The sequence below is a fragment of the Mustelus asterias genome, chromosome 3, assembly GCF_964213995.1.
Source record: "Mustelus asterias chromosome 3, sMusAst1.hap1.1, whole genome shotgun sequence".
Taxonomy (NCBI): domain Eukaryota; kingdom Metazoa; phylum Chordata; class Chondrichthyes; order Carcharhiniformes; family Triakidae; genus Mustelus; species Mustelus asterias.
In genome coordinates, this window is record NC_135803.1 from 151,468,965 (window position 1) to 151,496,066 (window position 27,102).

The 27,102-nt window shown below is 49.9% G+C and overlaps 36 non-coding genes across 36 annotated transcripts; 34 read left to right on the plus strand and 2 right to left on the minus strand.

The window, feature by feature from the left end:
- The first annotated feature begins 540 nt into the window (after nt 1-540).
- Nucleotides 541-613, plus strand: trnaf-gaa (transfer RNA phenylalanine (anticodon GAA)). Its single transcript has one exon. It is a non-coding gene; the product is annotated as a tRNA-Phe (tRNA).
- A 597-nt stretch (nt 614-1,210) lies between these two features.
- On the plus strand, nt 1,211-1,283 carry trnaf-gaa (transfer RNA phenylalanine (anticodon GAA)). The gene has a single exon. It is a non-coding gene; the product is annotated as a tRNA-Phe (tRNA).
- A 597-nt stretch (nt 1,284-1,880) lies between these two features.
- Nucleotides 1,881-1,953, plus strand: trnaf-gaa (transfer RNA phenylalanine (anticodon GAA)). The gene has a single exon. It is a non-coding gene; the product is annotated as a tRNA-Phe (tRNA).
- A 597-nt stretch (nt 1,954-2,550) lies between these two features.
- Nucleotides 2,551-2,623, plus strand: trnaf-gaa (transfer RNA phenylalanine (anticodon GAA)). Its single transcript has one exon. It is a non-coding gene; the product is annotated as a tRNA-Phe (tRNA).
- Nucleotides 2,624-3,233: 610 nt separating this feature from the next.
- trnaf-gaa (transfer RNA phenylalanine (anticodon GAA)) lies at nt 3,234-3,306 on the plus strand. The gene has a single exon. It is a non-coding gene; the product is annotated as a tRNA-Phe (tRNA).
- A 597-nt stretch (nt 3,307-3,903) lies between these two features.
- Nucleotides 3,904-3,976, plus strand: trnaf-gaa (transfer RNA phenylalanine (anticodon GAA)). The gene has a single exon. It is a non-coding gene; the product is annotated as a tRNA-Phe (tRNA).
- A 597-nt stretch (nt 3,977-4,573) lies between these two features.
- On the plus strand, nt 4,574-4,646 carry trnaf-gaa (transfer RNA phenylalanine (anticodon GAA)). The gene has a single exon. It is a non-coding gene; the product is annotated as a tRNA-Phe (tRNA).
- Nucleotides 4,647-5,243: 597 nt separating this feature from the next.
- trnaf-gaa (transfer RNA phenylalanine (anticodon GAA)) lies at nt 5,244-5,316 on the plus strand. The gene has a single exon. It is a non-coding gene; the product is annotated as a tRNA-Phe (tRNA).
- A 597-nt stretch (nt 5,317-5,913) lies between these two features.
- Nucleotides 5,914-5,986, plus strand: trnaf-gaa (transfer RNA phenylalanine (anticodon GAA)). The gene has a single exon. It is a non-coding gene; the product is annotated as a tRNA-Phe (tRNA).
- A 584-nt stretch (nt 5,987-6,570) lies between these two features.
- On the plus strand, nt 6,571-6,643 carry trnaf-gaa (transfer RNA phenylalanine (anticodon GAA)). The gene has a single exon. It is a non-coding gene; the product is annotated as a tRNA-Phe (tRNA).
- Nucleotides 6,644-7,240: 597 nt separating this feature from the next.
- Nucleotides 7,241-7,313, plus strand: trnaf-gaa (transfer RNA phenylalanine (anticodon GAA)). The gene has a single exon. It is a non-coding gene; the product is annotated as a tRNA-Phe (tRNA).
- Nucleotides 7,314-7,910: 597 nt separating this feature from the next.
- trnaf-gaa (transfer RNA phenylalanine (anticodon GAA)) lies at nt 7,911-7,983 on the plus strand. Its single transcript has one exon. It is a non-coding gene; the product is annotated as a tRNA-Phe (tRNA).
- Nucleotides 7,984-8,580: 597 nt separating this feature from the next.
- trnaf-gaa (transfer RNA phenylalanine (anticodon GAA)) lies at nt 8,581-8,653 on the plus strand. Its single transcript has one exon. It is a non-coding gene; the product is annotated as a tRNA-Phe (tRNA).
- A 597-nt stretch (nt 8,654-9,250) lies between these two features.
- On the plus strand, nt 9,251-9,323 carry trnaf-gaa (transfer RNA phenylalanine (anticodon GAA)). Its single transcript has one exon. It is a non-coding gene; the product is annotated as a tRNA-Phe (tRNA).
- Nucleotides 9,324-9,920: 597 nt separating this feature from the next.
- trnaf-gaa (transfer RNA phenylalanine (anticodon GAA)) lies at nt 9,921-9,993 on the plus strand. Its single transcript has one exon. It is a non-coding gene; the product is annotated as a tRNA-Phe (tRNA).
- A 597-nt stretch (nt 9,994-10,590) lies between these two features.
- On the plus strand, nt 10,591-10,663 carry trnaf-gaa (transfer RNA phenylalanine (anticodon GAA)). The gene has a single exon. It is a non-coding gene; the product is annotated as a tRNA-Phe (tRNA).
- A 597-nt stretch (nt 10,664-11,260) lies between these two features.
- trnaf-gaa (transfer RNA phenylalanine (anticodon GAA)) lies at nt 11,261-11,333 on the plus strand. Its single transcript has one exon. It is a non-coding gene; the product is annotated as a tRNA-Phe (tRNA).
- A 597-nt stretch (nt 11,334-11,930) lies between these two features.
- Nucleotides 11,931-12,003, plus strand: trnaf-gaa (transfer RNA phenylalanine (anticodon GAA)). The gene has a single exon. It is a non-coding gene; the product is annotated as a tRNA-Phe (tRNA).
- A 584-nt stretch (nt 12,004-12,587) lies between these two features.
- On the plus strand, nt 12,588-12,660 carry trnaf-gaa (transfer RNA phenylalanine (anticodon GAA)). Its single transcript has one exon. It is a non-coding gene; the product is annotated as a tRNA-Phe (tRNA).
- A 597-nt stretch (nt 12,661-13,257) lies between these two features.
- On the plus strand, nt 13,258-13,330 carry trnaf-gaa (transfer RNA phenylalanine (anticodon GAA)). The gene has a single exon. It is a non-coding gene; the product is annotated as a tRNA-Phe (tRNA).
- Nucleotides 13,331-13,927: 597 nt separating this feature from the next.
- Nucleotides 13,928-14,000, plus strand: trnaf-gaa (transfer RNA phenylalanine (anticodon GAA)). Its single transcript has one exon. It is a non-coding gene; the product is annotated as a tRNA-Phe (tRNA).
- Nucleotides 14,001-14,588: 588 nt separating this feature from the next.
- Nucleotides 14,589-14,661, plus strand: trnaf-gaa (transfer RNA phenylalanine (anticodon GAA)). The gene has a single exon. It is a non-coding gene; the product is annotated as a tRNA-Phe (tRNA).
- Nucleotides 14,662-15,258: 597 nt separating this feature from the next.
- trnaf-gaa (transfer RNA phenylalanine (anticodon GAA)) lies at nt 15,259-15,331 on the plus strand. Its single transcript has one exon. It is a non-coding gene; the product is annotated as a tRNA-Phe (tRNA).
- A 597-nt stretch (nt 15,332-15,928) lies between these two features.
- Nucleotides 15,929-16,001, plus strand: trnaf-gaa (transfer RNA phenylalanine (anticodon GAA)). The gene has a single exon. It is a non-coding gene; the product is annotated as a tRNA-Phe (tRNA).
- A 597-nt stretch (nt 16,002-16,598) lies between these two features.
- Nucleotides 16,599-16,671, plus strand: trnaf-gaa (transfer RNA phenylalanine (anticodon GAA)). The gene has a single exon. It is a non-coding gene; the product is annotated as a tRNA-Phe (tRNA).
- A 597-nt stretch (nt 16,672-17,268) lies between these two features.
- trnaf-gaa (transfer RNA phenylalanine (anticodon GAA)) lies at nt 17,269-17,341 on the plus strand. The gene has a single exon. It is a non-coding gene; the product is annotated as a tRNA-Phe (tRNA).
- A 597-nt stretch (nt 17,342-17,938) lies between these two features.
- On the plus strand, nt 17,939-18,011 carry trnaf-gaa (transfer RNA phenylalanine (anticodon GAA)). The gene has a single exon. It is a non-coding gene; the product is annotated as a tRNA-Phe (tRNA).
- Nucleotides 18,012-18,608: 597 nt separating this feature from the next.
- Nucleotides 18,609-18,681, plus strand: trnaf-gaa (transfer RNA phenylalanine (anticodon GAA)). The gene has a single exon. It is a non-coding gene; the product is annotated as a tRNA-Phe (tRNA).
- Nucleotides 18,682-19,278: 597 nt separating this feature from the next.
- On the plus strand, nt 19,279-19,351 carry trnaf-gaa (transfer RNA phenylalanine (anticodon GAA)). The gene has a single exon. It is a non-coding gene; the product is annotated as a tRNA-Phe (tRNA).
- Nucleotides 19,352-19,948: 597 nt separating this feature from the next.
- On the plus strand, nt 19,949-20,021 carry trnaf-gaa (transfer RNA phenylalanine (anticodon GAA)). The gene has a single exon. It is a non-coding gene; the product is annotated as a tRNA-Phe (tRNA).
- A 597-nt stretch (nt 20,022-20,618) lies between these two features.
- On the plus strand, nt 20,619-20,691 carry trnaf-gaa (transfer RNA phenylalanine (anticodon GAA)). The gene has a single exon. It is a non-coding gene; the product is annotated as a tRNA-Phe (tRNA).
- A 597-nt stretch (nt 20,692-21,288) lies between these two features.
- On the plus strand, nt 21,289-21,361 carry trnaf-gaa (transfer RNA phenylalanine (anticodon GAA)). The gene has a single exon. It is a non-coding gene; the product is annotated as a tRNA-Phe (tRNA).
- Nucleotides 21,362-24,347: 2,986 nt separating this feature from the next.
- Nucleotides 24,348-24,420, plus strand: trnaf-gaa (transfer RNA phenylalanine (anticodon GAA)). Its single transcript has one exon. It is a non-coding gene; the product is annotated as a tRNA-Phe (tRNA).
- Nucleotides 24,421-24,790: 370 nt separating this feature from the next.
- On the plus strand, nt 24,791-24,863 carry trnaf-gaa (transfer RNA phenylalanine (anticodon GAA)). The gene has a single exon. It is a non-coding gene; the product is annotated as a tRNA-Phe (tRNA).
- Nucleotides 24,864-25,161: 298 nt separating this feature from the next.
- trnaf-gaa (transfer RNA phenylalanine (anticodon GAA)) lies at nt 25,162-25,234 on the minus strand. Its single transcript has one exon. It is a non-coding gene; the product is annotated as a tRNA-Phe (tRNA).
- An 800-nt stretch (nt 25,235-26,034) lies between these two features.
- trnan-guu (transfer RNA asparagine (anticodon GUU)) lies at nt 26,035-26,108 on the minus strand. Its single transcript has one exon. It is a non-coding gene; the product is annotated as a tRNA-Asn (tRNA).
- Between the last annotated feature and the right edge of the window lie 994 nt (nt 26,109-27,102).

The following is a 27,102-nucleotide window of genomic DNA, read 5'->3' on the forward strand; positions in this document are numbered from 1 at the left end:
AGTGTCTTCAATCATCAATCGACGCAAGCTGCGGCAAACCAGATGCCCATCGCAATCTCCTGTGGATATTTTCGAAAGACATTCCCACCCTCAATATTCTGGCGTTCTCCCATCCCCTTTCAGCGTTAGCTTTTGTTTCACGCCTCCACATACCTCATTGTGGCCCGCAGTTGCGTTCCAGCCAAAATGCCACAGACCCGTTGCACTTGAGAATGTGATGGTGGACTAGCCAGATGGACAAGTGTGTGGCTTTTGCATGCTCTTCACTTTGCAGTGGCTGCAGATATCGGAGCTGAGGCGGGCGGAAGAGCGAGGAAGCCGTTGATTGCGCAGCTGACAGACTGATGTAAAATAGCAGAGGGTGCAGGAAATAGGCAGCAGGTGAGGCAGCACGATTGGAGAGTGGAAGAGGCTTAACGTTGCAGGTCACTGCTTGATGAAATGTGCGAGATGTTGAGGAAGTTTGCAAGAAATAGCAAAGGAGAGGACTGAGTGGCTGAGAGATGGAACAGAGAAGAGCTTTGCATTGCAGCAGTGCAAGCCGAAATAGCTCAGTTGGGAGAGCGTTAGACTGAAGATCTAAAGGTCCCTGGTTCAATCCCGGGTTTCGGCAGAACCCCCTTGCTGTCTTTCTGTGCTGTCTACTACTTGGCACTGCATTTTGTCCCGCAGTGTCTTCAATCATCAATCGACGCAAGCTGCGGCAAACCAGATGCCCATCGCAATCTCCTGTGGATATTTTCGAAAGACATTCCCACCCTCAATATTCTGGCGTTCTCCCATCCCCTTTCAGCGTTAGCTTTTGTTTCACGCCTCCACATACCTCATTGTGGCCCGCAGTTGCGTTCCAGCCAAAATGCCACAGACCCGTTGCACTTGAGAATGTGATGGTGGACTAGCCAGATGGACAAGTGTGTGGCTTTTGCATGCTCTTCACTTTGCAGTGGCTGCAGATATCGGAGCTGAGGCGGGCGGAAGAGCGAGGAAGCCGTTGATTGCGCAGCTGACAGACTGATGTAAAATAGCAGAGGGTGCAGGAAATAGGCAGCAGGTGAGGCAGCACGATTGGAGAGTGGAAGAGGCTTAACGTTGCAGGTCACTGCTTGATGAAATGTGCGAGATGTTGAGGAAGTTTGCAAGAAATAGCAAAGGAGAGGACTGAGTGGCTGAGAGATGGAACAGAGAAGAGCTTTGCATTGCAGCAGTGCAAGCCGAAATAGCTCAGTTGGGAGAGCGTTAGACTGAAGATCTAAAGGTCCCTGGTTCAATCCCGGGTTTCGGCAGAACCCCCTTGCTGTCTTTCTGTGCTGTCTACTACTTGGCACTGCATTTTGTCCCGCAGTGTCTTCAATCATCAATCGACGCAAGCTGCGGCAAACCAGATGCCCATCGCAATCTCCTGTGGATATTTTCGAAAGACATTCCCACCCTCAATATTCTGGCGTTCTCCCATCCCCTTTCAGCGTTAGCTTTTGTTTCACGCCTCCACATACCTCATTGTGGCCCGCAGTTGCGTTCCAGCCAAAATGCCACAGACCCGTTGCACTTGAGAATGTGATGGTGGACTAGCCAGATGGACAAGTGTGTGGCTTTTGCATGCTCTTCACTTTGCAGTGGCTGCAGATATCGGAGCTGAGGCGGGCGGAAGAGCGAGGAAGCCGTTGATTGCGCAGCTGACAGACTGATGTAAAATAGCAGAGGGTGCAGGAAATAGGCAGCAGGTGAGGCAGCACGATTGGAGAGTGGAAGAGGCTTAACGTTGCAGGTCACTGCTTGATGAAATGTGCGAGATGTTGAGGAAGTTTGCAAGAAATAGCAAAGGAGAGGACTGAGTGGCTGAGAGATGGAACAGAGAAGAGCTTTGCATTGCAGCAGTGCAAGCCGAAATAGCTCAGTTGGGAGAGCGTTAGACTGAAGATCTAAAGGTCCCTGGTTCAATCCCGGGTTTCGGCAGAACCCCCTTGCTGTCTTTCTGTGCTGTCTACTACTTGGCACTGCATTTTGTCCCGCAGTGTCTTCAATCATCAATCGACGCAAGCTGCGGCAAACCAGATGCCCATCGCAATCTCCTGTGGATATTTTCGAAAGACATTCCCACCCTCAATATTCTGGCGTTCTCCCATCCCCTTTCAGCGTTAGCTTTTGTTTCACGCCTCCACATACCTCATTGTGGCCCGCAGTTGCGTTCCAGCCAAAATGCCACAGACCCGTTGCACTTGAGAATGTGATGGTGGACTAGCCAGATGGACAAGTGTGTGGCTTTTGCATGCTCTTCACTTTGCAGTGGCTGCAGATATCGGAGCTGAGGCGGGCGGAAGAGCGAGGAAGCCGTTGATTGCGCAGCTGACAGACTGATGTAAAATAGCAGAGGGTGCAGGAAATAGGCAGCAGGTGAGGCAGCACGATTGGAGAGTGGAAGAGGCTTAACGTTGCAGGTCACTGCTTGATGAAATGTGCGAGATGTTGAGGAAGTTTGCAAGAAAGAGCAAAGGAGAGGACTGAGTGGCTGAGAGATGGAACAGAGAAGAGCTTTGCATTGCAGCAGTGCAAGCCGAAATAGCTCAGTTGGGAGAGCGTTAGACTGAAGATCTAAAGGTCCCTGGTTCAATCCCGGGTTTCGGCAGAACCCCCTTGCTGTCTTTCTGTGCTGTCTTTCTGTGCTGTCTACTACTTGGCACTGCATTTTGTCCCGCAGTGTCTTCAATCATCAATCGACGCAAGCTGCGGCAAACCAGATGCCCATCGCAATCTCCTGTGGATATTTTCGAAAGACATTCCCACCCTCAATATTCTGGCGTTCTCCCATCCCCTTTCAGCGTTAGCTTTTGTTTCACGCCTCCACATACCTCATTGTGGCCCGCAGTTGCGTTCCAGCCAAAATGCCACAGACCCGTTGCACTTGAGAATGTGATGGTGGACTAGCCAGATGGACAAGTGTGTGGCTTTTGCATGCTCTTCACTTTGCAGTGGCTGCAGATATCGGAGCTGAGGCGGGCGGAAGAGCGAGGAAGCCGTTGATTGCGCAGCTGACAGACTGATGTAAAATAGCAGAGGGTGCAGGAAATAGGCAGCAGGTGAGGCAGCACGATTGGAGAGTGGAAGAGGCTTAACGTTGCAGGTCACTGCTTGATGAAATGTGCGAGATGTTGAGGAAGTTTGCAAGAAATAGCAAAGGAGAGGACTGAGTGGCTGAGAGATGGAACAGAGAAGAGCTTTGCATTGCAGCAGTGCAAGCCGAAATAGCTCAGTTGGGAGAGCGTTAGACTGAAGATCTAAAGGTCCCTGGTTCAATCCCGGGTTTCGGCAGAACCCCCTTGCTGTCTTTCTGTGCTGTCTACTACTTGGCACTGCATTTTGTCCCGCAGTGTCTTCAATCATCAATCGACGCAAGCTGCGGCAAACCAGATGCCCATCGCAATCTCCTGTGGATATTTTCGAAAGACATTCCCACCCTCAATATTCTGGCGTTCTCCCATCCCCTTTCAGCGTTAGCTTTTGTTTCACGCCTCCACATACCTCATTGTGGCCCGCAGTTGCGTTCCAGCCAAAATGCCACAGACCCGTTGCACTTGAGAATGTGATGGTGGACTAGCCAGATGGACAAGTGTGTGGCTTTTGCATGCTCTTCACTTTGCAGTGGCTGCAGATATCGGAGCTGAGGCGGGCGGAAGAGCGAGGAAGCCGTTGATTGCGCAGCTGACAGACTGATGTAAAATAGCAGAGGGTGCAGGAAATAGGCAGCAGGTGAGGCAGCACGATTGGAGAGTGGAAGAGGCTTAACGTTGCAGGTCACTGCTTGATGAAATGTGCGAGATGTTGAGGAAGTTTGCAAGAAATAGCAAAGGAGAGGACTGAGTGGCTGAGAGATGGAACAGAGAAGAGCTTTGCATTGCAGCAGTGCAAGCCGAAATAGCTCAGTTGGGAGAGCGTTAGACTGAAGATCTAAAGGTCCCTGGTTCAATCCCGGGTTTCGGCAGAACCCCCTTGCTGTCTTTCTGTGCTGTCTACTACTTGGCACTGCATTTTGTCCCGCAGTGTCTTCAATCATCAATCGACGCAAGCTGCGGCAAACCAGATGCCCATCGCAATCTCCTGTGGATATTTTCGAAAGACATTCCCACCCTCAATATTCTGGCGTTCTTCCATCCCCTTTCAGCGTTAGCTTTTGTTTCACGCCTCCACATACCTCATTGTGGCCCGCAGTTGCGTTCCAGCCAAAATGCCACAGACCCGTTGCACTTGAGAATGTGATGGTGGACTAGCCAGATGGACAAGTGTGTGGCTTTTGCATGCTCTTCACTTTGCAGTGGCTGCAGATATCGGAGCTGAGGCGGGCGGAAGAGCGAGGAAGCCGTTGATTGCGCAGCTGACAGACTGATGTAAAATAGCAGAGGGTGCAGGAAATAGGCAGCAGGTGAGGCAGCACGATTGGAGAGTGGAAGAGGCTTAACGTTGCAGGTCACTGCTTGATGAAATGTGCGAGATGTTGAGGAAGTTTGCAAGAAATAGCAAAGGAGAGGACTGAGTGGCTGAGAGATGGAACAGAGAAGAGCTTTGCATTGCAGCAGTGCAAGCCGAAATAGCTCAGTTGGGAGAGCGTTAGACTGAAGATCTAAAGGTCCCTGGTTCAATCCCGGGTTTCGGCAGAACCCCCTTGCTGTCTTTCTGTGCTGTCTACTACTTGGCACTGCATTTTGTCCCGCAGTGTCTTCAATCATCAATCGACGCAAGCTGCGGCAAACCAGATGCCCATCGCAATCTCCTGTGGATATTTTCGAAAGACATTCCCACCCTCAATATTCTGGCGTTCTTCCATCCCCTTTCAGCGTTAGCTTTTGTTTCACGCCTCCACATACCTCATTGTGGCCCGCAGTTGCGTTCCAGCCAAAATGCCACAGACCCGTTGCACTTGAGAATGTGATGGTGGACTAGCCAGATGGACAAGTGTGTGGCTTTTGCATGCTCTTCACTTTGCAGTGGCTGCAGATATCGGAGCTGAGGCGGGCGGAAGAGCGAGGAAGCCGTTGATTGCGCAGCTGACAGACTGATGTAAAATAGCAGAGGGTGCAGGAAATAGGCAGCAGGTGAGGCAGCACGATTGGAGAGTGGAAGAGGCTTAACGTTGCAGGTCACTGCTTGATGAAATGTGCGAGATGTTGAGGAAGTTTGCAAGAAATAGCAAAGGAGAGGACTGAGTGGCTGAGAGATGGAACAGAGAAGAGCTTTGCATTGCAGCAGTGCAAGCCGAAATAGCTCAGTTGGGAGAGCGTTAGACTGAAGATCTAAAGGTCCCTGGTTCAATCCCAGGTTTCGGCAGAACCCCCTTGCTGTCTTTCTGTGCTGTCTACTACTTGGCACTGCATTTTGTCCCGCAGTGTCTTCAATCATCAATCGACGCAAGCTGCGGCAAACCAGATGCCCATCGCAATCTCCTGTGGATATTTTCGAAAGACATTCCCACCCTCAATATTCTGGCGTTCTCCCATCCCCTTTCAGCGTTAGCTTTTGTTTCACGCCTCCACATACCTCATTGTGGCCCGCAGTTGCGTTCCAGCCAAAATGCCACAGACCCGTTGCACTTGAGAATGTGATGGTGGACTAGCCAGATGGACAAGTGTGTGGCTTTTGCATGCTCTTCACTTTGCAGTGGCTGCAGATATCGGAGCTGAGGCGGGCGGAAGAGCGAGGAAGCCGTTGATTGCGCAGCTGACAGACTGATGTAAAATAGCAGAGGGTGCAGGAAATAGGCAGCAGGTGAGGCAGCACGATTGGAGAGTGGAAGAGGCTTAACGTTGCAGGTCACTGCTTGATGAAATGTGCGAGATGTTGAGGAAGTTTGCAAGAAATAGCAAAGGAGAGGACTGAGTGGCTGAGAGATGGAACAGAGAAGAGCTTTGCATTGCAGCAGTGCAAGCCGAAATTGCTCAGTTGGGAGAGCGTTAGACTGAAGATCTAAAGGTCCCTGGTTCAATCCCGGGTTTCGGCAGAACCCCCTTGCTGTCTACTACTTGGCACTGCATTTTGTCCCGCAGTGTCTTCAATCATCAATCGACGCAAGCTGCGGCAAACCAGATGCCCATCGCAATCTCCTGTGGATATTTTCGAAAGACATTCCCACCCTCAATATTCTGGCGTTCTCCCATCCCCTTTCAGCGTTAGCTTTTGTTTCACGCCTCCACATACCTCATTGTGGCCCGCAGTTGCGTTCCAGCCAAAATGCCACAGACCCGTTGCACTTGAGAATGTGATGGTGGACTAGCCAGATGGACAAGTGTGTGGCTTTTGCATGCTCTTCACTTTGCAGTGGCTGCAGATATCGGAGCTGAGGCGGGCGGAAGAGCGAGGAAGCCGTTGATTGCGCAGCTGACAGACTGATGTAAAATAGCAGAGGGTGCAGGAAATAGGCAGCAGGTGAGGCAGCACGATTGGAGAGTGGAAGAGGCTTAACGTTGCAGGTCACTGCTTGATGAAATGTGCGAGATGTTGAGGAAGTTTGCAAGAAATAGCAAAGGAGAGGACTGAGTGGCTGAGAGATGGAACAGAGAAGAGCTTTGCATTGCAGCAGTGCAAGCCGAAATAGCTCAGTTGGGAGAGCGTTAGACTGAAGATCTAAAGGTCCCTGGTTCAATCCCGGGTTTCGGCAGAACCCCCTTGCTGTCTTTCTGTGCTGTCTACTACTTGGCACTGCATTTTGTCCCGCAGTGTCTTCAATCATCAATCGACGCAAGCTGCGGCAAACCAGATGCCCATCGCAATCTCCTGTGGATATTTTCGAAAGACATTCCCACCCTCAATATTCTGGCGTTCTTCCATCCCCTTTCAGCGTTAGCTTTTGTTTCACGCCTCCACATACCTCATTGTGGCCCGCAGTTGCGTTCCAGCCAAAATGCCACAGACCCGTTGCACTTGAGAATGTGATGGTGGACTAGCCAGATGGACAAGTGTGTGGCTTTTGCATGCTCTTCACTTTGCAGTGGCTGCAGATATCGGAGCTGAGGCGGGCGGAAGAGCGAGGAAGCCGTTGATTGCGCAGCTGACAGACTGATGTAAAATAGCAGAGGGTGCAGGAAATAGGCAGCAGGTGAGGCAGCACGATTGGAGAGTGGAAGAGGCTTAACGTTGCAGGTCACTGCTTGATGAAATGTGCGAGATGTTGAGGAAGTTTGCAAGAAATAGCAAAGGAGAGGACTGAGTGGCTGAGAGATGGAACAGAGAAGAGCTTTGCATTGCAGCAGTGCAAGCCGAAATAGCTCAGTTGGGAGAGCGTTAGACTGAAGATCTAAAGGTCCCTGGTTCAATCCCGGGTTTCGGCAGAACCCCCTTGCTGTCTTTCTGTGCTGTCTACTACTTGGCACTGCATTTTGTCCCGCAGTGTCTTCAATCATCAATCGACGCAAGCTGCGGCAAACCAGATGCCCATCGCAATCTCCTGTGGATATTTTCGAAAGACATTCCCACCCTCAATATTCTGGCGTTCTTCCATCCCCTTTCAGCGTTAGCTTTTGTTTCACGCCTCCACATACCTCATTGTGGCCCGCAGTTGCGTTCCAGCCAAAATGCCACAGACCCGTTGCACTTGAGAATGTGATGGTGGACTAGCCAGATGGACAAGTGTGTGGCTTTTGCATGCTCTTCACTTTGCAGTGGCTGCAGATATCGGAGCTGAGGCGGGCGGAAGAGCGAGGAAGCCGTTGATTGCGCAGCTGACAGACTGATGTAAAATAGCAGAGGGTGCAGGAAATAGGCAGCAGGTGAGGCAGCACGATTGGAGAGTGGAAGAGGCTTAACGTTGCAGGTCACTGCTTGATGAAATGTGCGAGATGTTGAGGAAGTTTGCAAGAAATAGCAAAGGAGAGGACTGAGTGGCTGAGAGATGGAACAGAGAAGAGCTTTGCATTGCAGCAGTGCAAGCCGAAATAGCTCAGTTGGGAGAGCGTTAGACTGAAGATCTAAAGGTCCCTGGTTCAATCCCGGGTTTCGGCAGAACCCCCTTGCTGTCTTTCTGTGCTGTCTACTACTTGGCACTGCATTTTGTCCCGCAGTGTCTTCAATCATCAATCGACGCAAGCTGCGGCAAACCAGATGCCCATCGCAATCTCCTGTGGATATTTTCGAAAGACATTCCCACCCTCAATATTCTGGCGTTCTTCCATCCCCTTTCAGCGTTAGCTTTTGTTTCACGCCTCCACATACCTCATTGTGGCCCGCAGTTGCGTTCCAGCCAAAATGCCACAGACCCGTTGCACTTGAGAATGTGATGGTGGACTAGCCAGATGGACAAGTGTGTGGCTTTTGCATGCTCTTCACTTTGCAGTGGCTGCAGATATCGGAGCTGAGGCGGGCGGAAGAGCGAGGAAGCCGTTGATTGCGCAGCTGACAGACTGATGTAAAATAGCAGAGGGTGCAGGAAATAGGCAGCAGGTGAGGCAGCACGATTGGAGAGTGGAAGAGGCTTAACGTTGCAGGTCACTGCTTGATGAAATGTGCGAGATGTTGAGGAAGTTTGCAAGAAATAGCAAAGGAGAGGACTGAGTGGCTGAGAGATGGAACAGAGAAGAGCTTTGCATTGCAGCAGTGCAAGCCGAAATAGCTCAGTTGGGAGAGCGTTAGACTGAAGATCTAAAGGTCCCTGGTTCAATCCCGGGTTTCGGCAGAACCCCCTTGCTGTCTTTCTGTGCTGTCTACTACTTGGCACTGCATTTTGTCCCGCAGTGTCTTCAATCATCAATCGACGCAAGCTGCGGCAAACCAGATGCCCATCGCAATCTCCTGTGGATATTTTCGAAAGACATTCCCACCCTCAATATTCTGGCGTTCTTCCATCCCCTTTCAGCGTTAGCTTTTGTTTCACGCCTCCACATACCTCATTGTGGCCCGCAGTTGCGTTCCAGCCAAAATGCCACAGACCCGTTGCACTTGAGAATGTGATGGTGGACTAGCCAGATGGACAAGTGTGTGGCTTTTGCATGCTCTTCACTTTGCAGTGGCTGCAGATATCGGAGCTGAGGCGGGCGGAAGAGCGAGGAAGCCGTTGATTGCGCAGCTGACAGACTGATGTAAAATAGCAGAGGGTGCAGGAAATAGGCAGCAGGTGAGGCAGCACGATTGGAGAGTGGAAGAGGCTTAACGTTGCAGGTCACTGCTTGATGAAATGTGCGAGATGTTGAGGAAGTTTGCAAGAAATAGCAAAGGAGAGGACTGAGTGGCTGAGAGATGGAACAGAGAAGAGCTTTGCATTGCAGCAGTGCAAGCCGAAATAGCTCAGTTGGGAGAGCGTTAGACTGAAGATCTAAAGGTCCCTGGTTCAATCCCGGGTTTCGGCAGAACCCCCTTGCTGTCTTTCTGTGCTGTCTACTACTTGGCACTGCATTTTGTCCCGCAGTGTCTTCAATCATCAATCGACGCAAGCTGCGGCAAACCAGATGCCCATCGCAATCTCCTGTGGATATTTTCGAAAGACATTCCCACCCTCAATATTCTGGCGTTCTCCCATCCCCTTTCAGCGTTAGCTTTTGTTTCACGCCTCCACATACCTCATTGTGGCCCGCAGTTGCGTTCCAGCCAAAATGCCACAGACCCGTTGCACTTGAGAATGTGATGGTGGACTAGCCAGATGGACAAGTGTGTGGCTTTTGCATGCTCTTCACTTTGCAGTGGCTGCAGATATCGGAGCTGAGGCGGGCGGAAGAGCGAGGAAGCCGTTGATTGCGCAGCTGACAGACTGATGTAAAATAGCAGAGGGTGCAGGAAATAGGCAGCAGGTGAGGCAGCACGATTGGAGAGTGGAAGAGGCTTAACGTTGCAGGTCACTGCTTGATGAAATGTGCGAGATGTTGAGGAAGTTTGCAAGAAATAGCAAAGGAGAGGACTGAGTGGCTGAGAGATGGAACAGAGAAGAGCTTTGCATTGCAGCAGTGCAAGCCGAAATAGCTCAGTTGGGAGAGCGTTAGACTGAAGATCTAAAGGTCCCTGGTTCAATCCCGGGTTTCGGCAGAACCCCCTTGCTGTCTTTCTGTGCTGTCTACTACTTGGCACTGCATTTTGTCCCGCAGTGTCTTCAATCATCAATCGACGCAAGCTGCGGCAAACCAGATGCCCATCGCAATCTCCTGTGGATATTTTCGAAAGACATTCCCACCCTCAATATTCTGGCGTTCTTCCATCCCCTTTCAGCGTTAGCTTTTGTTTCACGCCTCCACATACCTCATTGTGGCCCGCAGTTGCGTTCCAGCCAAAATGCCACAGACCCGTTGCACTTGAGAATGTGATGGTGGACTAGCCAGATGGACAAGTGTGTGGCTTTTGCATGCTCTTCACTTTGCAGTGGCTGCAGATATCGGAGCTGAGGCGGGCGGAAGAGCGAGGAAGCCGTTGATTGCGCAGCTGACAGACTGATGTAAAATAGCAGAGGGTGCAGGAAATAGGCAGCAGGTGAGGCAGCACGATTGGAGAGTGGAAGAGGCTTAACGTTGCAGGTCACTGCTTGATGAAATGTGCGAGATGTTGAGGAAGTTTGCAAGAAATAGCAAAGGAGAGGACTGAGTGGCTGAGAGATGGAACAGAGAAGAGCTTTGCATTGCAGCAGTGCAAGCCGAAATAGCTCAGTTGGGAGAGCGTTAGACTGAAGATCTAAAGGTCCCTGGTTCAATCCCGGGTTTCGGCAGAACCCCCTTGCTGTCTTTCTGTGCTGTCTACTACTTGGCACTGCATTTTGTCCCGCAGTGTCTTCAATCATCAATCGACGCAAGCTGCGGCAAACCAGATGCCCATCGCAATCTCCTGTGGATATTTTCGAAAGACATTCCCACCCTCAATATTCTGGCGTTCTTCCATCCCCTTTCAGCGTTAGCTTTTGTTTCACGCCTCCACATACCTCATTGTGGCCCGCAGTTGCGTTCCAGCCAAAATGCCACAGACCCGTTGCACTTGAGAATGTGATGGTGGACTAGCCAGATGGACAAGTGTGTGGCTTTTGCATGCTCTTCACTTTGCAGTGGCTGCAGATATCGGAGCTGAGGCGGGCGGAAGAGCGAGGAAGCCGTTGATTGCGCAGCTGACAGACTGATGTAAAATAGCAGAGGGTGCAGGAAATAGGCAGCAGGTGAGGCAGCACGATTGGAGAGTGGAAGAGGCTTAACGTTGCAGGTCACTGCTTGATGAAATGTGCGAGATGTTGAGGAAGTTTGCAAGAAATAGCAAAGGAGAGGACTGAGTGGCTGAGAGATGGAACAGAGAAGAGCTTTGCATTGCAGCAGTGCAAGCCGAAATAGCTCAGTTGGGAGAGCGTTAGACTGAAGATCTAAAGGTCCCTGGTTCAATCCCAGGTTTCGGCAGAACCCCCTTGCTGTCTTTCTGTGCTGTCTACTACTTGGCACTGCATTTTGTCCCGCAGTGTCTTCAATCATCAATCGACGCAAGCTGCGGCAAACCAGATGCCCATCGCAATCTCCTGTGGATATTTTCGAAAGACATTCCCACCCTCAATATTCTGGCGTTCTCCCATCCCCTTTCAGCGTTAGCTTTTGTTTCACGCCTCCACATACCTCATTGTGGCCCGCAGTTGCGTTCCAGCCAAAATGCCACAGACCCGTTGCACTTGAGAATGTGATGGTGGACTAGCCAGATGGACAAGTGTGTGGCTTTTGCATGCTCTTCACTTTGCAGTGGCTGCAGATATCGGAGCTGAGGCGGGCGGAAGAGCGAGGAAGCCGTTGATTGCGCAGCTGACAGACTGATGTAAAATAGCAGAGGGTGCAGGAAATAGGCAGCAGGTGAGGCAGCACGATTGGAGAGTGGAAGAGGCTTAACGTTGCAGGTCACTGCTTGATGAAATGTGCGAGATGTTGAGGAAGTTTGCAAGAAATAGCAAAGGAGAGGACTGAGTGGCTGAGAGATGGAACAGAGAAGAGCTTTGCATTGCAGCAGTGCAAGCCGAAATTGCTCAGTTGGGAGAGCGTTAGACTGAAGATCTAAAGGTCCCTGGTTCAATCCCGGGTTTCGGCAGAACCCCCTTGCTGTCTACTACTTGGCACTGCATTTTGTCCCGCAGTGTCTTCAATCATCAATCGACGCAAGCTGCGGCAAACCAGATGCCCATCGCAATCTCCTGTGGATATTTTCGAAAGACATTCCCACCCTCAATATTCTGGCGTTCTCCCATCCCCTTTCAGCGTTAGCTTTTGTTTCACGCCTCCACATACCTCATTGTGGCCCGCAGTTGCGTTCCAGCCAAAATGCCACAGACCCGTTGCACTTGAGAATGTGATGGTGGACTAGCCAGATGGACAAGTGTGTGGCTTTTGCATGCTCTTCACTTTGCAGTGGCTGCAGATATCGGAGCTGAGGCGGGCGGAAGAGCGAGGAAGCCGTTGATTGCGCAGCTGACAGACTGATGTAAAATAGCAGAGGGTGCAGGAAATAGGCAGCAGGTGAGGCAGCACGATTGGAGAGTGGAAGAGGCTTAACGTTGCAGGTCACTGCTTGATGAAATGTGCGAGATGTTGAGGAAGTTTGCAAGAAATAGCAAAGGAGAGGACTGAGTGGCTGAGAGATGGAACAGAGAAGAGCTTTGCATTGCAGCAGTGCAAGCCGAAATAGCTCAGTTGGGAGAGCGTTAGACTGAAGATCTAAAGGTCCCTGGTTCAATCCCGGGTTTCGGCAGAACCCCCTTGCTGTCTTTCTGTGCTGTCTACTACTTGGCACTGCATTTTGTCCCGCAGTGTCTTCAATCATCAATCGACGCAAGCTGCGGCAAACCAGATGCCCATCGCAATCTCCTGTGGATATTTTCGAAAGACATTCCCACCCTCAATATTCTGGCGTTCTTCCATCCCCTTTCAGCGTTAGCTTTTGTTTCACGCCTCCACATACCTCATTGTGGCCCGCAGTTGCGTTCCAGCCAAAATGCCACAGACCCGTTGCACTTGAGAATGTGATGGTGGACTAGCCAGATGGACAAGTGTGTGGCTTTTGCATGCTCTTCACTTTGCAGTGGCTGCAGATATCGGAGCTGAGGCGGGCGGAAGAGCGAGGAAGCCGTTGATTGCGCAGCTGACAGACTGATGTAAAATAGCAGAGGGTGCAGGAAATAGGCAGCAGGTGAGGCAGCACGATTGGAGAGTGGAAGAGGCTTAACGTTGCAGGTCACTGCTTGATGAAATGTGCGAGATGTTGAGGAAGTTTGCAAGAAATAGCAAAGGAGAGGACTGAGTGGCTGAGAGATGGAACAGAGAAGAGCTTTGCATTGCAGCAGTGCAAGCCGAAATAGCTCAGTTGGGAGAGCGTTAGACTGAAGATCTAAAGGTCCCTGGTTCAATCCCGGGTTTCGGCAGAACCCCCTTGCTGTCTTTCTGTGCTGTCTACTACTTGGCACTGCATTTTGTCCCGCAGTGTCTTCAATCATCAATCGACGCAAGCTGCGGCAAACCAGATGCCCATCGCAATCTCCTGTGGATATTTTCGAAAGACATTCCCACCCTCAATATTCTGGCGTTCTCCCATCCCCTTTCAGCGTTAGCTTTTGTTTCACGCCTCCACATACCTCATTGTGGCCCGCAGTTGCGTTCCAGCCAAAATGCCACAGACCCGTTGCACTTGAGAATGTGATGGTGGACTAGCCAGATGGACAAGTGTGTGGCTTTTGCATGCTCTTCACTTTGCAGTGGCTGCAGATATCGGAGCTGAGGCGGGCGGAAGAGCGAGGAAGCCGTTGATTGCGCAGCTGACAGACTGATGTAAAATAGCAGAGGGTGCAGGAAATAGGCAGCAGGTGAGGCAGCACGATTGGAGAGTGGAAGAGGCTTAACGTTGCAGGTCACTGCTTGATGAAATGTGCGAGATGTTGAGGAAGTTTGCAAGAAATAGCAAAGGAGAGGACTGAGTGGCTGAGAGATGGAACAGAGAAGAGCTTTGCATTGCAGCAGTGCAAGCCGAAATAGCTCAGTTGGGAGAGCGTTAGACTGAAGATCTAAAGGTCCCTGGTTCAATCCTGGGTTTCGGCAGAACCCCCTTGCTGGCTTTCTGTGCTGTCTACTACTTGGCACTGCATTTTGTCCCGCAGTGTCTTCAATCATCAAGCTGCGGCAAACCAGATGCCCATCGCAATCTCCTGTGGATATTTTCGAAAGACATTCCCACCCTCAATATTCTGGCGTTCTCCCATCCCCTTTCAGCGTTAGCTTTTGTTTCACGCCTCCACATACCTCATTGTGGCCCGCAGTTGCGTTCCAGCCAAAATGCCACAGACCCGTTGCACTTGAGAATGTGATGGTGGACTAGCCAGATGGACAAGTGTGTGGCTTTTGCATGCTCTTCACTTTGCAGTGGCTGCAGATATCGGAGCTGAGGCGGGCGGAAGAGCGAGGAAGCCGTTGATTGCGCAGCTGACAGACTGATGTAAAATAGCAGAGGGTGCAGGAAATAGGCAGCAGGTGAGGCAGCACGATTGGAGAGTGGAAGAGGCTTAACGTTGCAGGTCACTGCTTGATGAAATGTGCGAGATGTTGAGGAAGTTTGCAAGAAATAGCAAAGGAGAGGACTGAGTGGCTGAGAGATGGAACAGAGAAGAGCTTTGCATTGCAGCAGTGCAAGCCGAAATAGCTCAGTTGGGAGAGCGTTAGACTGAAGATCTAAAGGTCCCTGGTTCAATCCTGGGTTTCGGCAGAACCCCCTTGCTGGCTTTCTGTGCTGTCTACTACTTGGCACTGCATTTTGTCCCGCAGTGTCTTCAATCATCAATCGACGCAAGCTGCGGCAAACCAGATGCCCATCGCAATCTCCTGTGGATATTTTCGAAAGACATTCCCACCCTCAATATTCTGGCGTTCTCCCATCCCCTTTCAGCGTTAGCTTTTGTTTCACGCCTCCACATACCTCATTGTGGCCCGCAGTTGCGTTCCAGCCAAAATGCCACAGACCCGTTGCACTTGAGAATGTGATGGTGGACTAGCCAGATGGACAAGTGTGTGGCTTTTGCATGCTCTTCACTTTGCAGTGGCTGCAGATATCGGAGCTGAGGCGGGCGGAAGAGCGAGGAAGCCGTTGATTGCGCAGCTGACAGACTGATGTAAAATAGCAGAGGGTGCAGGAAATAGGCAGCAGGTGAGGCAGCACGATTGGAGAGTGGAAGAGGCTTAACGTTGCAGGTCACTGCTTGATGAAATGTGCGAGATGTTGAGGAAGTTTGCAAGAAATAGCAAAGGAGAGGACTGAGTGGCTGAGAGATGGAACAGAGAAGAGCTTTGCATTGCAGCAGTGCAAGCCGAAATAGCTCAGTTGGGAGAGCGTTAGACTGAAGATCTAAAGGTCCCTGGTTCAATCCCGGGTTTCGGCAGAACCCCCTTGCTGTCTTTCTGTGCTGTCTACTACTTGGCACTGCATTTTGTCCCGCAGTGTCTTCAATCATCAATCGACGCAAGCTGCGGCAAACCAGATGCCCATCGCAATCTCCTGTGGATATTTTCGAAAGACATTCCCACCCTCAATATTCTGGCGTTCTTCCATCCCCTTTCAGCGTTAGCTTTTGTTTCACGCCTCCACATACCTCATTGTGGCCCGCAGTTGCGTTCCAGCCAAAATGCCACAGACCCGTTGCACTTGAGAATGTGATGGTGGACTAGCCAGATGGACAAGTGTGTGGCTTTTGCATGCTCTTCACTTTGCAGTGGCTGCAGATATCGGAGCTGAGGCGGGCGGAAGAGCGAGGAAGCCGTTGATTGCGCAGCTGACAGACTGATGTAAAATAGCAGAGGGTGCAGGAAATAGGCAGCAGGTGAGGCAGCACGATTGGAGAGTGGAAGAGGCTTAACGTTGCAGGTCACTGCTTGATGAAATGTGCGAGATGTTGAGGAAGTTTGCAAGAAATAGCAAAGGAGAGGACTGAGTGGCTGAGAGATGGAACAGAGAAGAGCTTTGCATTGCAGCAGTGCAAGCCGAAATAGCTCAGTTGGGAGAGCGTTAGACTGAAGATCTAAAGGTCCCTGGTTCAATCCCGGGTTTCGGCAGAACCCCCTTGCTGGCTTTCTGTGCTGTCTACTACTTGGCACTGCATTTTGTCCCGCAGTGTCTTCAATCATCAATCGACGCAAGCTGCGGCAAACCAGATGCCCATCGCAATCTCCTGTGGATATTTTCGAAAGACATTCCCACCCTCAATATTCTGGCGTTCTCCCATCCCCTTTCAGCGTTAGCTTTTGTTTCACGCCTCCACATACCTCATTGTGGCCCGCAGTTGCGTTCCAGCCAAAATGCCACAGACCCGTTGCACTTGAGAATGTGATGGTGGACTAGCCAGATGGACAAGTGTGTGGCTTTTGCATGCTCTTCACTTTGCAGTGGCTGCAGATATCGGAGCTGAGGCGGGCGGAAGAGCGAGGAAGCCGTTGATTGCGCAGCTGACAGACTGATGTAAAATAGCAGAGGGTGCAGGAAATAGGCAGCAGGTGAGGCAGCACGATTGGAGAGTGGAAGAGGCTTAACGTTGCAGGTCACTGCTTGATGAAATGTGCGAGATGTTGAGGAAGTTTGCAAGAAATAGCAAAGGAGAGGACTGAGTGGCTGAGAGATGGAACAGAGAAGAGCTTTGCATTGCAGCAGTGCAAGCCGAAATAGCTCAGTTGGGAGAGCGTTAGACTGAAGATCTAAAGGTCCCTGGTTCAATCCTGGGTTTCGGCAGAACCCCCTTGCTGGCTTTCTGTGCTGTCTACTACTTGGCACTGCATTTTGTCCCGCAGTGTCTTCAATCATCAATCGACGCAAGCTGTGGCAAACCAGATGCCCATCGCAATCTCCTGTGGATATTTTCGAAAGACATTCCCACCCTCAATATTCTGGCGTTCTCCCATCCCCTTTCAGCGTTAGCTTTTGTTTCACGCCTCCACATACCTCATTGTGGCCCGCAGTTGCGTTCCAGCCAAAATGCCACAGACCCGTTGCACTTGAGAATGTGATGGTGGACTAGCCAGATGGACAAGTGTGTGGCTTTTGCATGCTCTTCACTTTGCAGTGGCTGCAGATATCGGAGCTGAGGCGGGCGGAAGAGCGAGGAAGCCGTTGATTGCGCAGCTGACAGACTGATGTAAAATAGCAGAGGGTGCAGGAAATAGGCAGCAGGTGAGGCAGCACGATTGGAGAGTGGAAGAGGCTTAACGTTGCAGGTCACTGCTTGATGAAATGTGCGAGATGTTGAGGAAGTTTGCAAGAAATAGCAAAGGAGAGGACTGAGTGGCTGAGAGATGGAACAGAGAAGAGCTTTGCATTGCAGCAGTGCAAGCCGAAATAGCTCAGTTGGGAGAGCGTTAGACTGAAGATCTAAAGGTCCCTGGTTCAATCCCGGGTTTCGGCAGAACGCCCTTGCTGTCTTTCTGTGCTGTCTACTACTTGGCACTGCATTTTGTCCCGCAGTGTCTTCAATCATCAATCGACGCAAGCTGCGGCAAACCAGATGCCCATCGCAATCTCCTGTGGATATTTTCGAAAGACATTCCCACCCTCAATATTCTGGCGTTCTTCCATCCCCTTTCAGCGTTAGCTTTTGTTTCACGCCTCCACATACCTCATTGTGGCCCGCAGTTGCGTTCCAGCCAAAATGCCACAGACCCGTTGCACTTGAGAATGTGATGGTGGACTAGCCAGATGGACAAGTGTGTGGCTTTTGCATGCTCTTCACTTTGCAGTGGCTGCAGATATCGGAGCTGAGGCGGGCGGAAGAGCGAGGAAGCCGTTGATTGCGCAGCTGACAGACTGATGTAAAATAGCAGAGGGTGCAGGAAATAGGCAGCAGGTGAGGCAGCACGATTGGAGAGTGGAAGAGGCTTAACGTTGCAGGTCACTGCTTGATGAAATGTGCGAGATGTTGAGGAAGTTTGCAAGAAATAGCAAAGGAGAGGACTGAGTGGCTGAGAGATGGAACAGAGAAGAGCTTTGCATTGCAGCAGTGCAAGCCGAAATAGCTCAGTTGGGAGAGCGTTAGACTGAAGATCTAAAGGTCCCTGGTTCAATCCCGGGTTTCGGCAGAACCCCCTTGCTGTCTTTCTGTGCTGTCTACTACTTGGCACTGCATTTTGTCCCGCAGTGTCTTCAATCATCAATCGACGCAAGCTGCGGCAAACCAGATGCCCATCGCAATCTCCTGTGGATATTTTCGAAAGACATTCCCACCCTCAATATTCTGGCGTTCTTCCATCCCCTTTCAGCGTTAGCTTTTGTTTCACGCCTCCACATACCTCATTGTGGCCCGCAGTTGCGTTCCAGCCAAAATGCCACAGACCCGTTGCACTTGAGAATGTGATGGTGGACTAGCCAGATGGACAAGTGTGTGGCTTTTGCATGCTCTTCACTTTGCAGTGGCTGCAGATATCGGAGCTGAGGCGGGCGGAAGAGCGAGGAAGCCGTTGATTGCGCAGCTGACAGACTGATGTAAAATAGCAGAGGGTGCAGGAAATAGGCAGCAGGTGAGGCAGCACGATTGGAGAGTGGAAGAGGCTTAACGTTGCAGGTCACTGCTTGATGAAATGTGCGAGATGTTGAGGAAGTTTGCAAGAAATAGCAAAGGAGAGGACTGAGTGGCTGAGAGATGGAACAGAGAAGAGCTTTGCATTGCAGCAGTGCAAGCCGAAATAGCTCAGTTGGGAGAGCGTTAGACTGAAGATCTAAAGGTCCCTGGTTCAATCCCGGGTTTCGGCAGAACCCCCTTGCTGGCTTTCTGTGCTGTCTACTACTTGGCACTGCATTTTGTCCCGCAGTGTCTTCAATCATCAATCGACGCAAGCTGCGGCAAACCAGATGCCCATCGCAATCTCCTGTGGATATTTTCGAAAGACATTCCCACCCTCAATATTCTGGCGTTCTCCCATCCCCTTTCAGCGTTAGCTTTTGTTTCACGCCTCCACATACCTCATTGTGGCCCGCAGTTGCGTTCCAGCCAAAATGCCACAGACCCGTTGCACTTGAGAATGTGATGGTGGACTAGCCAGATGGACAAGTGTGTGGCTTTTGCATGCTCTTCACTTTGCAGTGGCTGCAGATATCGGAGCTGAGGCGGGCGGAAGAGCGAGGAAGCCGTTGATTGCGCAGCTGACAGACTGATGTAAAATAGCAGAGGGTGCAGGAAATAGGCAGCAGGTGAGGCAGCACGATTGGAGAGTGGAAGAGGCTTAACGTTGCAGGTCACTGCTTGATGAAATGTGCGAGATGTTGAGGAAGTTTGCAAGAAATAGCAAAGGAGAGGACTGAGTGGCTGAGAGATGGAACAGAGAAGAGCTTTGCATTGCAGCAGTGCAAGCCGAAATAGCTCAGTTGGGAGAGCGTTAGACTGAAGATCTAAAGGTCCCTGGTTCAATCCTGGGTTTCGGCAGAACCCCCTTGCTGGCTTTCTGTGCTGTCTACTACTTGGCACTGCATTTTGTCCCGCAGTGTCTTCAATCATCAATCGACGCAAGCTGCGGCAAACCAGATGCCCATCGCAATCTCCTGTGGATATTTTCGAAAGACATTCCCACCCTCAATATTCTGGCGTTCTCCCATCCCCTTTCAGCGTTAGCTTTTGTTTCACGCCTCCACATACCTCATTGTGGCCCGCAGTTGCGTTCCAGCCAAAATGCCACAGACCCGTTGCACTTGAGAATGTGATGGTGGACTAGCCAGATGGACAAGTGTGTGGCTTTTGCATGCTCTTCACTTTGCAGTGGCTGCAGATATCGGAGCTGAGGCGGGCGGAAGAGCGAGGAAGCCGTTGATTGCGCAGCTGACAGACTGATGTAAAATAGCAGAGGGTGCAGGAAATAGGCAGCAGGTGAGGCAGCACGATTGGAGAGTGGAAGAGGCTTAACGTTGCAGGTCACTGCTTGATGAAATGTGCGAGATGTTGAGGAAGTTTGCAAGAAATAGCAAAGGAGAGGACTGAGTGGCTGAGAGATGGAACAGAGAAGAGCTTTGCATTGCAGCAGTGCAAGCCGAAATAGCTCAGTTGGGAGAGCGTTAGACTGAAGATCTAAAGGTCCCTGGTTCAATCCCGGGTTTCGGCAGAACCCCCTTGCTGTCTTTCTGTGCTGTCTACTACTTGGCACTGCATTTTGTCCCGCAGTGTCTTCAATCATCAATCGACGCAAGCTGCGGCAAACCAGATGCCCATCGCAATCTCCTGTGGATATTTTCGAAAGACATTCCCACCCTCAATATTCTGGCGTTCTTCCATCCCCTTTCAGCGTTAGCTTTTGTTTCACGCCTCCACATACCTCATTGTGGCCCGCAGTTGCGTTCCAGCCAAAATGCCACAGACCCGTTGCACTTGAGAATGTGATGGTGGACTAGCCAGATGGACAAGTGTGTGGCTTTTGCATGCTCTTCACTTTGCAGTGGCTGCAGATATCGGAGCTGAGGCGGGCGGAAGAGCGAGGAAGCCGTTGATTGCGCAGCTGACAGACTGATGTAAAATAGCAGAGGGTGCAGGAAATAGGCAGCAGGTGAGGCAGCACGATTGGAGAGTGGAAGAGGCTTAACGTTGCAGGTCACTGCTTGATGAAATGTGCGAGATGTTGAGGAAGTTTGCAAGAAATAGCAAAGGAGAGGACTGAGTGGCTGAGAGATGGAACAGAGAAGAGCTTTGCATTGCAGCAGTGCAAGCCGAAATAGCTCAGTTGGGAGAGCGTTAGACTGAAGATCTAAAGGTCCCTGGTTCAATCCCGGGTTTCGGCAGAACCCCCTTGCTGTCTTTCTGTGCTGTCTACTACTTGGCACTGCATTTTGTCCCGCAGTGTCTTCAATCATCAATCGACGCAAGCTGCGGCAAACCAGATGCCCATCGCAATCTCCTGTGGATATTTTCGAAAGACATTCCCACCCTCAATATTCTGGCGTTCTTCCATCCCCTTTCAGCGTTAGCTTTTGTTTCACGCCTCCACATACCTCATTGTGGCCCGCAGTTGCGTTCCAGCCAAAATGCCACAGACCCGTTGCACTTGAGAATGTGATGGTGGACTAGCCAGATGGACAAGTGTGTGGCTTTTGCATGCTCTTCACTTTGCAGTGGCTGCAGATATCGGAGCTGAGGCGGGCGGAAGAGCGAGGAAGCCGTTGATTGCGCAGCTGACAGACTGATGTAAAATAGCAGAGGGTGCAGGAAATAGGCAGCAGGTGAGGCAGCACGATTGGAGAGTGGAAGAGGCTTAACGTTGCAGGTCACTGCTTGATGAAATGTGCGAGATGTTGAGGAAGTTTGCAAGAAATAGCAAAGGAGAGGACTGAGTGGCTGAGAGATGGAACAGAGAAGAGCTTTGCATTGCAGCAGTGCAAGCCGAAATAGCTCAGTTGGGAGAGTGTTAGACTGAAGATCTAAAGGTCCCTGGTTCAATCCCGGGTTTCGGCAGAACCCCCTTGCTGTCTTTCTGTGCTGTCTACTACTTGGCACTGCATTTTGTCCCGCAGTGTCTTCAAACATCAATCGACGCAAGCTGCGGCAAACCAGATGCCCATCGCAATCTCCTGTGGATATTTTCGAAAGACATTCCCACCCTCAATATTCTGGCGTTCTTCCATCCCCTTTCAGCGTTAGCTTTTGTTTCACGCCTCCACATACCTCATTGTGGCCCGCAGTTGCGTTCCAGCCAAAATGCCACAGACCCGTTGCACTTGAGAATGTGATGGTGGACTAGCCAGATGGACAAGTGTGTGGCTTTTGCATGCTCTTCACTTTGCAGTGGCTGCAGATATCGGATGTAAAATGCACATATACACTGTGAAATATGTCCTCAGAGGCTGGTGTTCTTTGATCAGATTCCCTTTTTTTGCAAACAAGTTCCACTCCTAATAGTGCTTCAGGTACAAAGTCAGAATCTGGACTGTCTGCACCCCTGAAACACCTCAATATGTTTCCAGCTTAGACTCCCTGATTTCTCTCTTCTTCGGTGCCCGCTGGCCCTTGAAAAATGACTAAGAACTTGCTCCAGATTCTGTAGGTGTTATGCCTTTGTTTTACCTGTAATGAGAACGTCATCCAGAAACATGACCAACTGGGGTAAACCATGTAACATGTTCTTCATTGTCCTCTGGAAGATTGAGCAGGCTGACGATACCCCAAAGTTTAGCCTTGTGGATTGATCGAGGCCCTTTCGGGTATTGATCGTGGAATATTTCTTCAAATCCTCATCCAGCTGCAACTGCAAATAAGGAGGACTCGTGTCTCATTTTGAGATAAAGAATCCTCCTGCCAGCTTCACATAGGAGCAGGAGGAGGCCATTCGGCCCTTCGAGCCTGCTCCATCATTCATCACGATCATGACTGATCGTCCAACTCAATAGCCTAATCCTGTTATAGAAACATAGAAGATATCAATCCTTGATCCAGGGAATCAGGTATTTATCCGGCTGTGAACAACGGTTAATTATTTGTTTCAAGACCCTGCAAAGATGGATTGAACAATCTGCCTTTAAAATCGGCATGTCTGGTGCTGCCCATTCCACGAACTGGACAGGCTTTATGATACCTTTTCATAATTTCCACTTTTTCCCTTAAAACATTCAGTACTGGGCAGGCTTTGCAAAATCATGGGACTGCTTCCTGGTTGACATGTAAGGTCACCTTGGCTCCTCTTATGATTCCTAGCCCTTCTCAGAAAATCTCCGGGCATTTGAACAGGACTGCTCACAAGCAACCATTTTCTAACTGGATAATGTTTTCCTGATCCAGACAGATTTCCCTCAATCAGTTTTGCCCCATTAGGTTCGGGCCTGAGCCCTCAACTAACATTGATGGTAAACAAAGCGGTTACCTTTCGTCAGAGACAGGAACAAAGGTGGTGCCCACACTTCTCAGAGGTTCCCTGGTATAAGTTATCAAGTTTGCTGAAGCCTCGATTTAAGTTGAGGGTTTGAGTCCAGTGCGAATTTTACTAAATACTGATTCTCCGACCACTGTCAGATCTGTAATGACCTGCAATAATATTAAATGTCTGTTTAATCTTACGTTTATCTTATTTGGGTTTGATTTGAACATTGCTGTGCAGTTTAGTTGTTGCACGTCGGATGTAGGTGGACCTTCCAGGGTGTGAAAAGTAAAAAGTCTCACAACACCAGGTTGAAGTCCAACATGTTTATTTGGTACCACGAGCTTTCAGTAGCTGCTCTTTCATGAAGGAGTCCAACCCCAGTCCAACGCCGGCATCTCCACATCATGGCTTCCAGGGTGTGCACTAACCCAGACACCGGGCTATATGTCATTTTGCTCAATCTAAGTCTTCCAGTCTTGTTTGGCAAGGGAATCAAAGGGTATTGTGGGAGGGGGGGGGGGGGGGGGGGGGGGGGAGAAAGGGAGGTGTGGAATTGGAGACACAAACACATCAGCCAGCATGTTATAAAATGGTGGAGGTGGCTTGAGGGGCCGAATGGACAACTGCTATTCCATATGTTTGCATGCAGAGCAGAGTTGGTACAAACAGAAGCAGGTGAATGGAGGACATGTTGGTGCAAGTGATGGCTGGACTTGAGGATAGCGATGAACATTGTCGGGCAATGCAGTAGGATATAGATGGGCTGGAAAATTGGGCGGAGAAATGGCAGATGGAATTTAATCCAGATAAATGCGAAGTGATGCATTTTGGAAGAACTAATGTAGGGGGGAGTTATACAATAAATGGCAGAGCCATCAAGAGTATAGAAACACAGAGGGACCTAGGTGTGCAAGTCCACAAATCCTTGAAGGTGGCAGCACAGGTGAAAAGGTGGTGAAGAAGGCATATGGTATGCTTGCCTTTATAGTTTGGGATATGGAGTATAAAAGCTGGAGTCTGATGTTGCAGCTGTATAGAACGCTGGTTAGGCCACATTTGGAGTACTGCGTCCAATTCTGGTCGCCGCACTACCAGAAAGACATGGAGGCTTTGGAGAGAGTGCAGAGAAGGTTTACCAGGATGTAGCTATGAGGAGAGATTGGGTAAACTGGGCTTGTTCTCCCTGGAAAGACGGAGAATGAGGGGAGACCTAATAGAGGGAGGTGTACAAAATTATGAAGGGTATAGATAGGGTGAACAGTGGGAAGCTTTTTCCCAGGTCGGAGGTGACGATCACGAGGGGTCACGGGCTCAAGGTGAGAGGGGCGAGGTATAACTCAGATATCAGAGGGACGTTTTTTACACAGAGAGTGATGGGGGCCTGGAAGGCACTGCCAAGTATGGTGGTGGAGGCAGGCACGCTGACATCGTTTAAGACTTACCTGGATAGTCACATGAGCAGTCTGGGAATGGAGGGATACAAACGAATGGTCTAGTTGGACCAATGAGCGGCACAGGCTTGGAGGGCCGAAGGGCCAGTTTCCAGTGCTGTACTGTTCTTTGTTCTTTTTTGCAGTATGTTCATCAGCCGAAATAGCTCAGTTGGGAGAGCGTTAGACTGAAGATCTAAAGGTCCCTGGTTCAATCCTGGGTTTCGGCACAAGAGCTGGTGTGTCTCATTTTACTGCTTCTCACTCATATTTCCCTAGCTCTCTTATCCCCTCACATTCCTTGCCTTCTTCCTCCTACAGTTATTTCAAATTTATTTCTTTATCTCATGTGCTTGTGATGATTAAGGCCAGCACCATCTGGCCTCTCTTTACCTCTGCCACACCTCTGTACTGACACTATGTCAAACGTCAACTTATACAAACGACCACAATCCAAATGCTCATGGCGATCCCCTCGCAATATTTCCCAAAGACATTGTTACACTCAATATTCAAAAGTATCACTTAAAAACACTTGCGTGTTCAGCTTTTTTCAAAGCTAAAGTCACATCGCATATTCTGGGTGAGTCCTACATGCCAGCCGAAATAGCTCAGTTGGGAGAGCGTTAGACTGAAGATCTAAAGGTCCCTGGTTCAATCCCGGGTTTCGGCAGGGGTTGGTGCATATTTTTTTGCTTCAATTTGTCCACCCCCAATGTCATCTCTCCGCTTTTCTGTAACCCCTTTTAGTCTCTCTTTCTGCTGAGTGCACGCAGTTTTCGCTTTGAAGCTGAAATAATAACGGGGTCGGTAACACAAACACAATCTGCCAGTGTAGCTCCTTCACACAAGAGTGCAAAAGGGGAAATGAAGCCTTTGGGCGTAATTGCAGTTCAGAAACTTTGTCTCCCGTGCCCACCGCAAATTAGAAATATGATCCCTTCAAGTAAAATGAATACCGAATTCACCTATGCCGAAACCCGGGATTGAACCAGGGACCTTTAGATCTTCAGTCTAACGCTCTCCCAACTGAGCTATTTCGGCGGATGTCCGGGTAACCTTCGCAAGCGAAACTGAGCAATGTATTCATGCATAATCTTTGCACGTTGGTTTCGTTTCTCTGTGAATAATGCACTTATTTGGGAATCATGAGCAGCTTGAATGTGAACCCCTGATTGCAACAAATCCACTCAGGGAAACATTGATACTGAATATATTTTTGTCACACTCCATTCATCACATTTCCTTCCCAATGATCATTGATACTGAATACATTCATCACTCTCCCCCTCCCCCAGTATTAGATATTAAATCTATTTTTTTCTAAAATAAAAGATGCCTTGAAGACATCTTAAGGTTCCAAGATTTGTTCTGCAACAAAATCCATTTCATTTAAAAATCATTCTCTGTCCAAACATCTAAAACCCTTCCGCTTCCGCGTTTCGCCCCCAGATTTGAAAAAGAAACTTGGAATAAAACCTTCAAAACGCGTGCTTTCAGTTATCAAGGAATGTGTGAAATTGCAACACTTGTCTTATCTTCACACGGGTAAATAAACAGCGGGAGGAAAGGAATTGTATCTTTTTTTTTAAACTGTGCTTTTCAGCAGCTCTGCTTTTCAAGTGGTTGGTGGGAGAATTTTCTTCCTGGTTCTGTTTAAAGGTAGGATATATTTTGTTGCAAAAACGTTGTAATAATGGAAAAGGAAGTGAGAAGACGGCTGGTTAAGGACCTGTTTAGAAATGGATCGGGGTCCAAGCGAATGTATGGCCAAAAAGAAGATACAATTGAACTGTTGCTTATTTATCTAACAACATGCAAGTCACCGACAGATTAAAAACAAGCGTCCCTGGGTGGGCTCGAACCACCAACCTTTCGGTTAACAGCCGAACGCGCTAACCGATTGCGCCACAGAGACATAGCGTACAACATTTCCGCATAGCTATTTGTTGCAATGCTCCCTACCTGCCTGCACTGTTAATTCTGCAGCTGTCGCTTCCACTTATGATCCTGACTCAGGATCAGGCTGCAATGCTTCTCACAGCAGGGGTCCCTGCACCCTAACCCTGGATATAATTCTCCTGCATTATCTGCTCACTCCTAACATTATCTTAACCACCCACTTACATTTCCCTTCCCCACCCCAAGGCCAGGCTTCCTGCTCTATTTCCGCCCAGTGGCACATACTCACAATATTAGCAAACTCTTTCAGATTCAGAGGATTCAGCAGAGTGCCGAACCCAGCTCCCAGGTTCATAGCAGCGAGTTCTGCAAACAGGGGATATCTAGCTATTAATGGGCTAAGTAGTAAGATAGAATGGTTGCAACACGGGGCCGGATTCTTGCATTCATGTCAGCGGGATTTTCCCATCCCATCATCGTGGATGGAGATTTGGCTGGTCACCAAATTCTCAGACCTCGCTGCAGCGGGAATGTGGTGTGTACGGCAAGTAAGATCACGCCCAGGGTGCCAATTCGGCCTATTGCGGCCCCACCAGTTCCGTGCAAGAGAAAATTAACAAATCCCAATCTGCTGACTTTCAGAGAATCCCCACAGTGCAGAAGGGGGCCATTCGGCCCATTGGTTCTACACCGACTCTCTGACAGAGTATCTTATCCAGAATATCACCATGCTCTATCCCGTAACCCCAAACATTTACCATGGCTAATTCATCTAACCTACACATCTTTCATAGATCATTGAATCCCTACAGTACAGAAGGAGGCCATTGGCCCGTTGTGTCCGTACCGACCACAATCCCACCCAGGCCCTATTCCTGTAACCCCACATATTTACCCTGCTAATCCCCCGGACACTAGGGGGAGACTAAGGGGCAATTTAGCATGGCCTATCCACCTAACCTGCACATGTCTGGACACGAAGAGGCAATTTATCATGGTCAATCCACCTA